Here is a 14,473-nt window from a genome sequence, read left to right as displayed (position 1 = left end):
ATTGTTTTAGTGAATGGAAGTGAACTGGCAAAATGCCATCCAGAAGATTTGAGCCCTGGCAAACGAATCGTGTGCATGGGTGGAAGAACAGGCACCCTGAGAGAAATAACATTTGCATAGTTTATTGCCATTTATAAGCATTTGCATATACCCCTAATTCTCCAGACTACCCCGTGAAAGAAACAATGTAGATTTTGGTTGTCATTTTACAGATGGAGGATGAAGAGGATAGAGAAATTGTGACTTGCCCAAGGTCACAAAATGCAGTGAGAGAACCACAAGTCATGCCCAGAAGTCTGCCTCTAAACACTGCTGCTTTGCCTTCTGGGCATTTTGTTCTCTCCAAACCTGGGCCTTTGCCTCTGAACACTCTACTTTTCTCTGTGACTTGGTGAAAGTGAAAGTCGCTCAGTATTTGTTGTTTAGTAAATAGCATTGAGTGACTCACGAACTTTGTTTTCTTCTCTGGCTCCTAGTAAAGCATTCAAGATAACAGAACATTTCAGCTCTTGGCTCAGAGAAGGTTGAGGATTATTTGCATAATTGAATTAATAAACTTTTCCTCAGAATCCCCAGGTAGGCTCTAGAGTCTTGAATATGCTCAGTAGAGTCTGACTTTTGTGACCCTATGGACCATGGTCCATCAGGCTCCTCCATCCATGGGATTTGCCAGGCAAGAATACTGGGGTGGACTGCCTTTCCTCCTCCAGGGGGTCTTCCAGACCCAGGGATGTGAACCCACATGTCCTGTGTCTCTTGCATTGGCACTTTACCACTGAGCCACTGGGAAGCCCTACTCAACATTGCAATGCATAGAATCAAATATGTTTACCTTGGCCTGAGACTTTTGCCACTTTTTGTATAAACTGAGTAACTCTAGGTCATAAATCAATGTTCTGCTTCTATTTCTATTTTTTGGTAAGTTATGAGATGAGAGACAAGGGAGTAGGAGGGAATAAAATGGATCTAGTCACCTTGCAAATCTCTCAGTAATGGATACAATGCATGGGGCAGATCAGAACCATTTTTGTATCAGAGATAGCTGGCTAGCATTTCAGTTTTTTTCAGGAGGGCAAGTCTTTTGTTTGTATTTTCATTCTTATTTTTAGCTTTATTGGAGAATATGTGATTACAGTTTTATGTTAGTTTCAGATGTACAGCAAAGTGATTCAGTTATAAATATGTGTTTATTCATTCTTTTTCAGATTCTTTTCTCATATAGGTTATCACAGAATATTCAATAGAGTTCCCTGTGCTATACAGTAGTTTCTTGTTGGTTCTGTATCTTATATATAGTAGTGTTTTTGTTCATCCCAAGCTCTTGATTTATGCCACCCACCCCCCCCCCACACACACACATTTTCCTTTGGTATCTATAAATTTGTTTTCAACATCTATAAGTCCATTTCTATTTTGTAAATAAGTTTATGTTGTATCATTTTTTAAAAATTAGATTGCACATATGAGTGATATCATATGATGTTTGTCTTTCTCGGTCTGACTTACTTCATTTAATACGAGACTCTCTAGGTCCATCCATGTTGCTGAAAGTGGCATTATCACATTCTTTTTTTATGGCTGAGTAACATTCCCCTGTGTATATATACCACATCTTCTTTATCCGTTTGTCTGTCAAGGGCCATTTGGTTGCATTCTTTATGTGTCTGTGTTTCAAATAGAACTTCAATGGAAAGGAACAGAAGTTCAGAAAGTCTCTGAAGCTTTAGATATATTTCTGCTTCAAGAAGGGTTTGTTTTTTGTTTTTTTTTTTTTTTTTTAAGAAAGGTGCATTTTAAAGAAATCAGGGTAAGGAAAAGATAGAGCTTTTTCAAAGCTCCATCTGGTAAGGAGATGAGTGATCTGCAGAGGACAGGAAATGGGAGGAAGAGAGTGCTAGAAAGCCTGCTGGAGCTATAGCTACCTGGGAGTCCCAGTAGAAGAGTGGCAGCAAACTTGTCCCTCTGAATTCCATGCCAGGAGACCTTCAATAGTAAGGGAACAAATGTGATGAAGCAAAAGTTTGATGCCAGGTAGCTTCTGACCCAACAAACATTTCTTTTCTGCCAAGTACAAAAATAAGTAAGACTCAGGCTCTGACCTTGGACTCCCCAGCCAGCAGGAAAGGAAAGCAAATAAACACATATCACAAAACAAAACAGCAAGTCTTTCTGTAGAAGTAAGAGTAATAGGATCTATTGAGTGGTGAAAACGGGCCAGATTTATTCCGTACATTTATTATTTGACTGATCCATTACCGATTACAGGTGCAGAACTCAGAGTCAGAGGTTAAATGACTTGGCAAAGATGGCACAGCTAGCGAGGGAAATGCAGCCCCCTCCCCCCAGGAGAGTGACCTTGGTTCTTTAAGCAAGCAAGTACGGATGCCTATGGAGTTATCCTTTTAGATACTTTGTGGAATGTAAAGATAAGTGACCCGTAGTCCCTGCCCTTGAAGAGTTCGTAGTAAATGAGGAGGAATTAGACAGATATGATAGTCCCCAAGATTTATTGTGAGATGAGATGAAGTGAGGGTCACAGAAAACTTAGAGGATTATGGGGATTAAAAAGAGGTTCCGTGGGGGAGCTGGTGCTGGCAACAGTAGAGTAGAAAGCATTTGGATCTCTGCAAGGTAGGGTCCCCAGGCTCATGTTACCGCTTGTAGACGTAATGTACTGTACTTGTTAGAGCTACAAGGTACCACTTCATATTCTACAGAGAGAGCACTTACGTTTATGCACACAGCCATCTGCAAACAGAACAGCTGAGTTATAATTACTGCTAGATGTGCATAAGGAAACTAGAACTAGAGATCTGTCTGTCGGGATGTCTCAGAATCCTGCAGAGTGATCCAGGTGCAAAAATGCTTTCTCCCCTAAAAATGCTATAGAGAGGCAGGAAGCTACTAATTGCTCCATCTTTTCCATCAGTTCTGACCCAGTTCACTGGCACCCAGGAGCCAAGAGATTACCTGACTCATAGAGCAGTAGAAGACAACTTCTTGAGACCTCAATAGAAACATGCACTGTTATGTCCTGTGAGTTAGGAGGACTTATAACTAAGGGGCAAGACAGTCTGTCTTGAACGCAAAATGAGTTTGCTTCTGGCACCATAGTGTAAGAGGAGAACCCACAAATGGGAGCTGGCCCAGTGAGGACACTCCAGTTGTTCCTGGAAGAGACAGTCTAAGGAGGCAAGCATAAACAAGAGAAGATGGTGAGGTGATAGGGAAATCATTGGTGGTGAGAATAAGGAGACTGATCTCTGACTTCAAATAACTGACCCTAATGAGACTGTGGTCCTAGTTCTGTTGATTTCAGAGGTTATAAATAAAGGTTACCATAAAGCTCGTTTCAACTCGCTATAAGATGAAACTTTTCTCATCTATGAAATGGGGCTAAAGCTTTAAATAAAAGATGCCTATAAGAGTTGAGCCTGGTCCTTTCTGTGAAATGGACCTGGGTCACAAAATTATTATTATTGTTATTTTTTATTAAGATACCTGTTAATAAAAAACCTGCAGCAGTTAAACTGTACTTCGTTTTTGTCTTAGAAAACCTTCATTTTTCCTGTTATTAAGTAAGATTTGTGTAATTGTGAATGTATTAGAAAGGACTTAAGTGACCTTCTTGTTGAGAAGTTAATTCAGTAAAACCCAGATCCAGAAAAACTTTCAGTGTTTATAGGAAGATGTTGTGTGTCATCAGACAAAATGGAAACCTCCAAAGATGTGCTGAGGGCAAAGGTCAGTTGTCATCTGTCTCATTAAAGCTGGCACTACCTGAAGTGGTCACAGACAGTTGGAGTCTAGAATAATATGGAGCTGTTGGTGTTTGATAACAGAATATGGTATGCTAGTTCTTGTATTGATATGATGAAAAGTAACTGATAGACTTTGGGAATTTTTTAGTGGGGAAAGGTTTATTTTTTACTTTACATAAGCTATGGGAAAATGTAATCGTGTTCGCTAGATAGGAGACATCAATAACCTTGCCACATGATCCTAAAAAGCACCATGGAAGCTAAAAATGCTGTACATCAGCCCAGCCTCTTAAGTTTTTCATAGGTTTTAAGAGCCCAGAGAGTCAGATGTAAGAATAAATAAGTTTTAATGCCAGTGACAGTGTAGTGGCCATAATTGTGAGAAGGTGAAAAAAATTCATTGGGAGATCAACAATATCCAAGTGAATGTATGAGCAAAGACTGGATTAATATATGACAGAAGAATTTTAGAGGAAAAGCCAAAAAAAAAATGCATTAGCCTAGAAGAATGATGGCTAGAAAAAAGTGATAAAATTTTAGTAACAAGCATAAAATATTTGAATAAATGAGGAAATGCCTCATGTTCTTGGAAGAGTAAATGTTGTAAACATGTCACTTCTTTCCAAAGTGAGTCATAGGTTTAATGCAAACCCAAATAAAACCATTTGGGCTTTCCTGGTGGCTCAGTTGGTAAACAGTCTGCCTGCAATGCAGGAGACCTTGGTTTGATTCCTGGGTCAGGAAGATGCCCTGGAGAAGGGATAAGCTACCCACTCCAATATTCTTGGGCTTCCCTCGTGGCTCAGGTGGTAAAGAATCTTCCTGCAATGCGGGAGAACTGAGTTCGATCCCTGGATTTGATCCCTGGGTTGGGAAGATCCCCTGGAGAAGGAAACGGCTACCCACTCCAATATTCTGGCCTAGAGAATTCCATGGAGTCGAACACGACTGAGTGACTTTCACTTTCATTTTCAAATAAGACATCTGTGTGTTTGTGTATTTTTGTTGTTTAGTTTCTTGATTTTTATAATAGTTCAATAAGAGGTGACATAGGGATGGGAGATAAATGAGAGTTAATGAAGAAATAGATTCAACGAGGATTGGTTATTGATCAGCTGTGTGGGCTGAGGGAGGAAATCTAGAATAATTCACAGGCTTCTGCCTCAGAGATTAGCTGGATCATTGTGGCTTTCACTGTCACAGGCAAAATAGAGGAGAGAACAGGTTTGAGGAGGAAGGTGATGAAATCAGCCTCTGACATTTGAAATCAAAATGTCTGTGAAATGTCTAAGGAAAGATATTTTGGAAAGCTATGGGATACAAAAATCCAGAGCCAAGAAGATAGATCTGGACTAGATTTTTTAAGCAGCATAGGCACATGAAAGTCATAGCTGAAACAATTGACATGAATGTAATTACTTGCGGGAAAGCTATAGACCAAGAGAAACAGACAGAACCCTTGGGAATGCCCAGCACTGGAGGAGAACATGGAGGAAGAGGATGCTTTAAAAATATGGAGAAACAATAGCCAGAGAGGGGCCGTGAAAATGAAGGCGTTGAGAAAAAGTTGATCAAGTCAAGTAGTTCAGAAATATCGAGTAAAATCAAACTTTCATGCACATTGGTACATTCTTTAAACTGATAGTATCTGTCTCTTTTTGTAAAGCGTAGACCCTTTGACTCAGTAATTTCATTTCTAGGAATTTATCTTGCAAATAGACTTCTACAAGAGCACAAAACGTATCTATAAGAAAGTTTACTACACCTTTTGTTGTTGTTGTTGGGTTGAGGTTACAGGAAAAGTCGACAATGACCTAAATACCCATCAATAGATGACTGAGTAAATATAGTATATCTACAAAATAGAATAGACTGAAATCAGTATGTACTTGTGGGGAAAGGCTGACGCGCAGTGTTAGAAAATAGTACAGGAGACTACAAATAGCCGTTCAGTGAAAGGTTAGACAAGCAGAAGCCCCAGCTTCGTGACTTCCAAGTCCAGAACTGCTGCTCACCCGTAACAGAATACTGGGAAAGTGTCTTCATTTCTCCGTGCCTCTCCTGCTCTCCTTTGCTTTAGATCAACTCTCTAGTTGGCCCTTGTTTTTCTGAACTTTCTTCTGGATTTGGTAATTAAAACCTTCAGTCTCATGCCAGGACTCCCATGTCACTGATACCTACAACAAAAGGGAGAGAGAAGGTCCTTTTGCATTTGGTAATGAGGAAGTTATTGGCACTTCCACCAGCTGGTTTCAGTGGAGGAGAAAGCAGAGCCCGAATGTGGCAGGAGAAGCCAGGAGTGAGCGGCGTGGAAGAGGTGGAGTGAGCGTTGGCAAGACTTCTGGAGCAGCTGCAGAAGGAAAAGTTAAAATAAAGGAAAGAGGTGTATTTAAAGACGTGAGGTTGCTAAGGAGGTGGGAAAGGATGGATAGGGTTCTCAGCTCAGGGGGTGCATTAGTTTTGGGACAGAAGCTGCTACACAAGCCTAGAGCCTCCTTATAGGGAAAAAATACCTGGAAGCTAAGAGGGTTCCTGCTTAATCCCTCCTATTTGCTCTCCCCAGGAGAAAGGAGTTGATGTTAGGGACTCAAAGAGCGTGATGCTGGTTAGGATGGTCCTTGAAGAAACGTGAGAAAGGGGAACTTCCTAGAGTCATTGCCTAGGATTTCTGAGCAATGTTTAGCAGGTCTGATTATGAAAACTATAGGTTTATGGGATCAGAGCAGCTCTGCAGTTGTCCCTGGACGTCCCAGAATCAGGATTTCAAATGTAGAGCATGCCTTTGGACCAGGCTGCAGGCTGTCTCAGAGGAAACCCAACACCAAAACGACCAGAGACAGCCCTTCCTCACTGTTTCTGCTTCGGGCCAGCTCCAGTAGGAAGCTTGATCTATCAAACAGAGAGGAGGATATTTTGTATAGCTTCCCTCTTGTAAAAACAAGACCTTGATTTCCTTGTTTAAAAGCATAATACAAAACATTGACTAGCTCAACAAATCACAACCACTGTGAGTGGCTTTATGTATTAACACCTAATTCATCAACACAGCACATTCAAACACTTGGGTGGCTTTATTTAACCCATGAAGTTTTCACCACCATAGTCATTACACTGCCTTTGTGCACCTCTCCTAATATCTACCTCTTAGGGCTTTATTCTATGGGATGTTGAGCTGGCCTTATTATCAATAATGAGTATTTTCTGTTGAGTAGCACAATTCATTTTGATCCTTTATTATAACCTTTTTTGAAAGTGGGCTATTTGTACATTGTGACACTATAAAGAAACGTTACTAGGGAACCAAGCGAATGTTTCTTTCATCAGAGAATTCTTAGAAGTCATATTCAAGGGCTGAGAGGTTTGTGGAACTTTGGAACACATGGTGATACTCAGGATGCAGGGAAGAAAACAAAGAGCAAACTTGCTTCCCTCCCCCCACCCCTCACCGAAGGCCTTAAGGCAAAAGGCTTGTATTAATTGAGTATTTTGGGGGCTCTGAGACTGAATCATTGGGATGGACATCATAGAAAACCCTCAGTGTCTTTGGTTAAAAATTTACATTTGATTAACTTTGGTTGCTTTAGAAAATATAATAATTTATTCATGGGAGATTGTTATTACCCAAAAGTGAGGCAGTATGGTATAACAGAGAAATGAAACAGAAGAATGTGGTAGTCAAGTAGCCAGAGTCTTGCCCTTGGACTTCAGTTCCTCATGTGCTCATTGTCTCCTTGGGTCTCTGCTTTTAACCGGGAGGAACTGGTATTTACATGGAATCTATTCACCCATACATGTGCCTTTTGCTCTAAGAACAAAATAGGTCCCTGGTTACCTGGATAACAGAACCAGCCTGTCCCTTCCTCTGTGAAGTAAAGAGTGTGAATAATTCATCTCTAAGGTCCCTTTGAGTTCTTATATGCTTATCATTTTCTGTGGCCTCTATTCTCATGGTAATTACAATCAAAAGAGCCAACTATGATGAGGTGGAAGAGCACAGGTTTTAGCAACAGTAAGGTCTTATTCACAACCTAGTTTATGCTTTTTTAGCCGTGTTAGCTTGGGTACATGATCTAAACTTTCTGCGACTCATTTTCCTTCATCTGTAAAAGAAGCTGATAACTCCTACTTCATAGGATTCTTGTGAGGATGAAATGAAGTAATGTGTGAGCATTATCATTATCACAAATAATAAGTGATAATAAGTGACATGGAGATCACTTCCCTGTATATGCACATTGGATTTGGGGTAATAAAATGCTAGCAGATCTCGTGGTTGGTTATTTTTGACCCCCAGATACTGTTCACACCTCTGCAAGAGAGCTTATCATACTGACCTGATGTTATTTATCTGTCTGTCTGACAGACTACCTGTGAGTTCTCCCCTGCAGGTCAACTCAGTCAGTTTAATGAGAACATAATGGGTCCTCAGGGACAGGATTATCTAATGACTGCTTGACATCCTATAGGTGTTTAATAAAGACTTTTTTAAATGAAAGAATTTAGCAGGAGCAGAATAGATAAATGGAATTATTCTTAGATATTTTCTCTTTTCACAGGACAGAATTATGTCTATCATATTTACTTTTCAAAGCATTTCTACCCCTGATCTATCGCAAATACCTGGTTGGGAATAACAGTGGTCTGACACACCTAGGATCTGATTAATGCCTGTGTATCTTACTATGTGGACTTCCCTGGTGGCGCTGGTGGTAAAGAACCCACTTGCCAATGCAGGAATGTAAGAGATGAAGGCTCAGACTCTGGGTCAGGAAGATCCCTTCGAGGAGAGCATGGCAACCCACTCCAGTATTCTTGGCTGGAGAATTTCATTGACAAAGAAGTCTGCCAGGCTGCCGTCCATAGGGTTGCAAAGAGTCTTACCCAACTGAAGCGACTTTGCACACACACGCATCTTACTGTATATTTTATTGGTTAAATTACAGCCAAATATGTATTATTACCTGTTTCACTGACAGATATTAATTTAGTGATGATTGTAGCTGTAGATCCACAGGGAGCATCATTGTCGCCATTTACTGGTTTGGCCAGAAAGTTCCTTTGGGGTTTTTTCATATTACAGAAAAACCCAAACGGACTTTCTTGCCAACCCAGTGTTTGGTCATGGGTGTAAGAATTGTTATGATAAAAACATTCCCTTCTGTTATTTCTTCAAATGGAAAAAATGTACTTACCATTCTCAGTACAGTTGAATTGTACCTCCTATGAGAAGCCTTCTTCAGTTCTCTCCAGCAGAATTCATTGTTTCTTTCCTTGGACTTTTAAAGCTCTTTATATGCTATTAATACATATCACATTTAGTATATATAGTACATATCAATTATATATTAAGAATATATTAGATATGTTGTAAATGTCTCTAGAATTTATAAATGTGTATTATAGCAGTTTAATATTATCTCACTTTCTGCCTCAGTACCTGTGCACACAGGTCACAGGCAGAGACATACATTGTGAGCCTTTTAATGACAGGGGCTGAGCCTCAGTTTAACTCGCTCTGCTGATGTGCGAGGAACAAGTTTCCCCATTAGACTTCAGCCAGATAATGTTCTGTGTCTCAGGGCCCGTCATAGTACACATCACCTATGCAGGCAGGGCAGTAAAGGTTTGGTGGTTTTAATTAAACCAAGCCCTCAGTACATAGCATTAAGAAGGGACTAATACTTTTACTTTTGTTTATTTCCCTTTTGTTTGGATGTGACGTCATATACCCTGAGGTTCATGGCTGTTGTTGTTTTTAAACCAAAATTGACCTTCCAGGCCATTGGTTTTCAGGATAGTGACTTAAAGCACTGGATTCTGGTTGTTTCTGTCAGACTGAAGCATCTAGGTGGTTCATGCTGTGCCTGTCTCTTGTGTGATGAGCAGTCTCAGAAGTTATTCTGGACGCATGCCTGGTCCTGACAGAGCTATCAGATAAACTTCAAAGAATTAAGGCTCAAAGAAGTTGTCAAGAAGCTGCTTTCTTTTCTTACCCACAGACACGATTTTAACTGCCGGGTTCTGTAAACACCTGGCACACTTTATTTGGTACCTGGTTCAAATGCTTTTGACAAGACCCTTTATGTTTACAGCCACAGTCAAATTCTGTAGCATCAAGTGATCTGTACCAAATTATTTGCATTTAAAGAACCCATCTTTTAGGAGAAAGGGGTTATTTTTTTCCCCATCTACCATGCGCACGTAAGTTCTTGCCAACTACTAGAAGCCTGTGATGTTTGGAGAATAGCATCCACTGCCCCATCCTGGGAATTTTTAAGGCTCTCAGTTTTGTTTTCCAAGGAAAACTAGAAACAAAAATCAAAACAGAAAGATTTCAAAGCCGATACTCTTCCTGAAAACTTTTGGGAAGATGTCTCACACCATTATCTTTGTGGAAGAAACAAGGCAAATTGTCCTCTTGCATATTTTTCAGTGAGTTGGTCTGAATGCCAAGTGTTTCCCATGCCAGTCCGAGTGGTAGAGTTGCCTGTCCCCAGTGGATACACACTCCACTGAGGAACAGGCAATTAATAGATAAAGCACAGGAAACACTCCCCTGTGACATTCACCAACTCATGTGAAGATGTTACTAAATATAATTGTGGATATTCACTTTCTGATTTATGCTTGTGTAAGATGGGACAATTTCTCAAACTTTTAGATGAAGGGAAGTATAGTCTGTTACGGAGCCTCTGGGTGAACATGGCTAGTCTTCGTGTAGACTATTGTATAGCAGGTGTTTTGCTAATTATTTTGCGTGTATCATTTTATTTATCCTTAGAAAAGCAGTTAAGAGGTAGGTCTTATAAGCTCCATTTTATTGCTAGTATTTTGAGTTTCAGTGAAGTTCAAAGTTTTCCATAAACACCTAACTGGTGCTTGAGGAGCCAGAATATGAACTGAGTCTGCCTGCAAAACCAGTTCCCTCTTTCTCCTTCCTGACTGCTTCCTCTTTATCCAGTTTTAGAGGTAGAAGTAAGAAGGGCAAGCTCATGGCTTAGAAGCTGGTGGGTAAATTTTCCATGTTAGGATATTAACTCTCTTACTGCAGTTTTCTAGGGATGCAGATAATCAAGAATTGGCTGCAATATGCTTTTCCTATAGATGAAATCTGTGTGTTTCCTTAGCACTGCAGGTTCCAAATTCTAGAGAAGTTGGACATCTTGTATCAGTGGCAAAAAGCAGGAGGGAAGCCTTTGACTTAGAGACTCAAATCTCCTGCTTTACCAAGCCTTTCTCAGGTACCCACATTAATTTCACTGTTCAGCATCTAGAGTAATAGTTCTTTTTCTACTTTCTCCATTTTCTTTTCTTGCTTTACTTTAAAAAAATTAATTCAGTCCAGTCAGATGTCTTCTATATACTTTTAGTGCTTCTTCACCCTGCCCTTCGAAGACATTCTTCTGAAAGAAAACGTCGTTAGACAGGGAGGTAAAGGTAATGTCTTACTTTGGGAGGACTAAAGGAACCTCTTTCACCCAGGGAAGTGCTCACATGGTGAAACTCTGTTTCTTCTGAATCAGGTTGAGTTGTCACTTGAGGTAAAGCAGTGAGATAGGCCTAGAGCATGCGAATAGACCTTTTATCTAAAACCCCTTGGCTCCCAGATAAATTCAGGAATTGTCTTTTGAGATTTAGCATAACTGCCTTTGTACTTGTAGTAGGCCAGTTGCTGAGGAAGCAAAGACTTCATCTTTAGAAACAGGCAGATAAGGTTAAAATTCCCAATCTGTTGTTGACTAGCTGGGTATCACTGGTCAAGAAACTGATGCTTTGAGCTTATTTATAAAATGAGAATGATTAGTAACAATTGTGTGCGTGCTTATAAGAATTAGAAGTGACATGTATAAACCCCCTGGGACGATGTCTGTATGCTTAGTAGGGCTTTAATACCTGGTTACTCGAATGGTTATTTTTCTTGGCATATTTAAGGAATAGCTGACTTTGCCTTATAAGAAGCAGCTTTCTTACTTCACTCAGTATGGCAAACTCTATTGTGCAGAATCTAAAAAGAAATGATACAAATAAATTTATTTATAAAACAGAAACAGACTCCTAGACTTAGAGCATGAACTTATGATTTATCAGGGGGTAAGGCTGAGGGAAGGGATAGTTAGGGAGCTTGGAACGGACACATACCCACTGCTATATTTCAAATGGATAACCAGCAAAGACTTTGTGTATAGCATAAGGAACTCTGCTCAATGTTATGTGGCAGCCTGGATAGGAACGGGGTTTGGGGAAGCATGGATTCATGTATATGTATGGCTGAATCCCTTCACTATACCCCAATACAAAATAAAACATTTAAAAAAAGAAATAGCCTTCTATGCCCATTGGCTTTCAAGACATTTTTGCTTTAAGACATGTTGCTGTTGTACCAAGTAGTGAAAGACAAGTTGAGAACCTGTACATGTGTTCATCCACAGAGAACTGGGATCCTGAAAACAAAAGAAACAAAAAAACTCAGCAACCAGTGCTTTTAATTGATGCTCCAGGTATATATGAGACTGCTGCTTTACACGAGCTAAAATTCTTCCAGATTCAGAGAAATGTTCTTTCAGATTTGAAGGAATAACAACTAAAGAAAACATTTTACAGTGTACTGTGTGATTTTACTAATCTGCATTATGGTATTTTTTCTGTTAGAAAAATCTATTTGGTCCCTTAGTAATGCAAATGAGCAAATCAAGGTAATTTACCTGGGCATATAGAGCAAGATCATCAGACTCTACAGCCTAGGATTCAGCTGTCTACATAATGATTAAAACTTCTCTCCATGTTTCTGAGGGAAGAAGTTACAGAAGCTGTATTATTTTTTTAGACTGCAGAGGTTTCCTTTAGAAAGTTAAAGCTTCAGTGACTTTGCTAAAAGAGTCCAAATCCTGAGCAGGCCTGGCCAGAAAGACTGCTTCTACAATCCAACCACCCTCATCCTGACCCTCAGTTCAGTTCAGTCGCTCAGTCATGTCTGACTCTTTACGACTCCATGGACTGCAGCATGCCAGTGCTCCTTGTCCATCACCAGCTCCTGGAGCTTGCTCAGACTTATGTCCATCGAGTCAGTGATGCCATCCAGCCATCTCATCCTCTGTCATCCCCTTCTCCTGCCTTCAATCTTTCCCAGCATCAGGATATTTTCAAACGAGTCAGCTCTTCGCATCAGGTGGCCAAAATATTGGAGTTTCAGCTTCAGCTTCAGTCCTTCACGAATGAATATTCGTGATTGATTTCCTTTAAGATTGACTGGTTGGATCTCCTCAGGACTCTCAAGAGTCTTCTCCAACACCACAGTTCAAAAGCATCAGTTCTTCAGCGCTCAGCTTTCTTTATAGTCCAACTGTCACATCCATACATGACTACTGGAAAAACCATAGCTTTGATTAGATGAACTTTTGTTGGCAAAGTAATGTCTCTGCTTTTTAATGTGCTGTCTAGGTTGGTCATAGCTTTTCTTCCAAGGAGAAAGTGTCTTTTAATTTCATGGCTGCCATCACCGTCTGCATTCATTTTGGAGCCCCCTAAAATAAAGCCTCTCACTGTTTCCATTGTTTTCCCATCTATTTGTCATGAAGTGATGGGACCAGATGCTATGATCTTAATTTTCTGAATGTTCAGTTTTAAGCCAACTTTTTCACTCTCCTCTTTCACTTTCATCAAGAGGCTCTTTAGTTCTTTTTCACTTTCTGCCATAAGGGTGGTGTAATCTGCGTATCTGAGATTATTGATATTTCTCCTGGCAATCTTGATTCCAGCTTGTGGTTCATCCAGCCCAGCGTTTCGCATGATGTATTCTGCATATAAGTTAAATAAGCGGGGTAATACTATACAGCCTTGTCATACTCCTTTCCCGATTTGGAACCCGTCTGTTGTTCCATGCCCAGTTCTAACTGTTCCTTTTTGACCTGCATACAGATTTCTCAGGAGTTAGGTCAGGTGGTCTGGTATTCCTATCTCTTGAAGAATTTTCAGTTTGTCGTGATCCACACAGTCAAATGCTTTGGCATAGTCAATAAAGCAGAAATAGATGTTTTTCTGAAACTCTCTTGCTGTTTTGATGATCCAACGGATGTTGGCAATTTGATCTCTGTTTCCTCTGCCTTTTCTAAATCCAGCTTGAACATCTGGAAGTTCACGGTTCACGTACTGTTGAAGCCTGGCTTGGAGAATTTTGAGAATTACTTTGCTAGCATGTGAGATGAGTACAATTATGTGGTAGTTTCTGAACCTCAAGTTACAAGCAAAACTTCAGAAGTGCCAACTGTATACCCAGAGATGTCCAGAGAATCTACCTTCAAATGTGTTTAAAAGATGTTTATGTGGTGATGGAAAAAGGGCCAATTTCACTGTAGCCAGAGCTTGGATAGAGTGGAATTAAGTTTAGAAAGCATGATATTTTACTCTCTTCGCTGGTGGCTTAGACAGTCTTCCTGGAGAGAAAAAAATGACTAAAACATATTTTAAACCTTCTTCTTCATGAAAGTCATTTCTTTGGATTCTATTTTTAAATAGCTAAATCAATCTGCAAGTACTCTCTGGTTTTTTATAGACAATGAAAACACCTTGTCTTTACTTTTCCTTGTACCATTTCTCAGGGCTATTACAAAGTTGCACACTTTGCCAGTAGTTCAATGTGCATTGCATTTACAAAGGAAAAGCACCAAGTCTCTCCCTCTCCCTCATTCCAACCAGGGAACTCAGACTTCCTGTAA

General features: G+C 40.0%; 1 protein-coding gene across 20 annotated transcripts in view; it reads left to right on the top strand.

The window, feature by feature from the left end:
- The window catches only part of DLG2 (discs large MAGUK scaffold protein 2), a 2,231,561-nt gene that overhangs the window by 930,826 nt on the left and 1,286,262 nt on the right, over positions 1-14,473 (top strand). The window lies entirely within an intron of this gene.

This window comes from Cervus elaphus, chromosome 2 (genome assembly GCF_910594005.1).
Source record: "Cervus elaphus chromosome 2, mCerEla1.1, whole genome shotgun sequence".
NCBI lineage: Eukaryota > Metazoa > Chordata > Mammalia > Artiodactyla > Cervidae > Cervus > Cervus elaphus.
The sequence above is the reverse complement of the archived record's forward strand: the minus strand, read 5'-3'. Positions and strand labels throughout refer to the sequence as shown.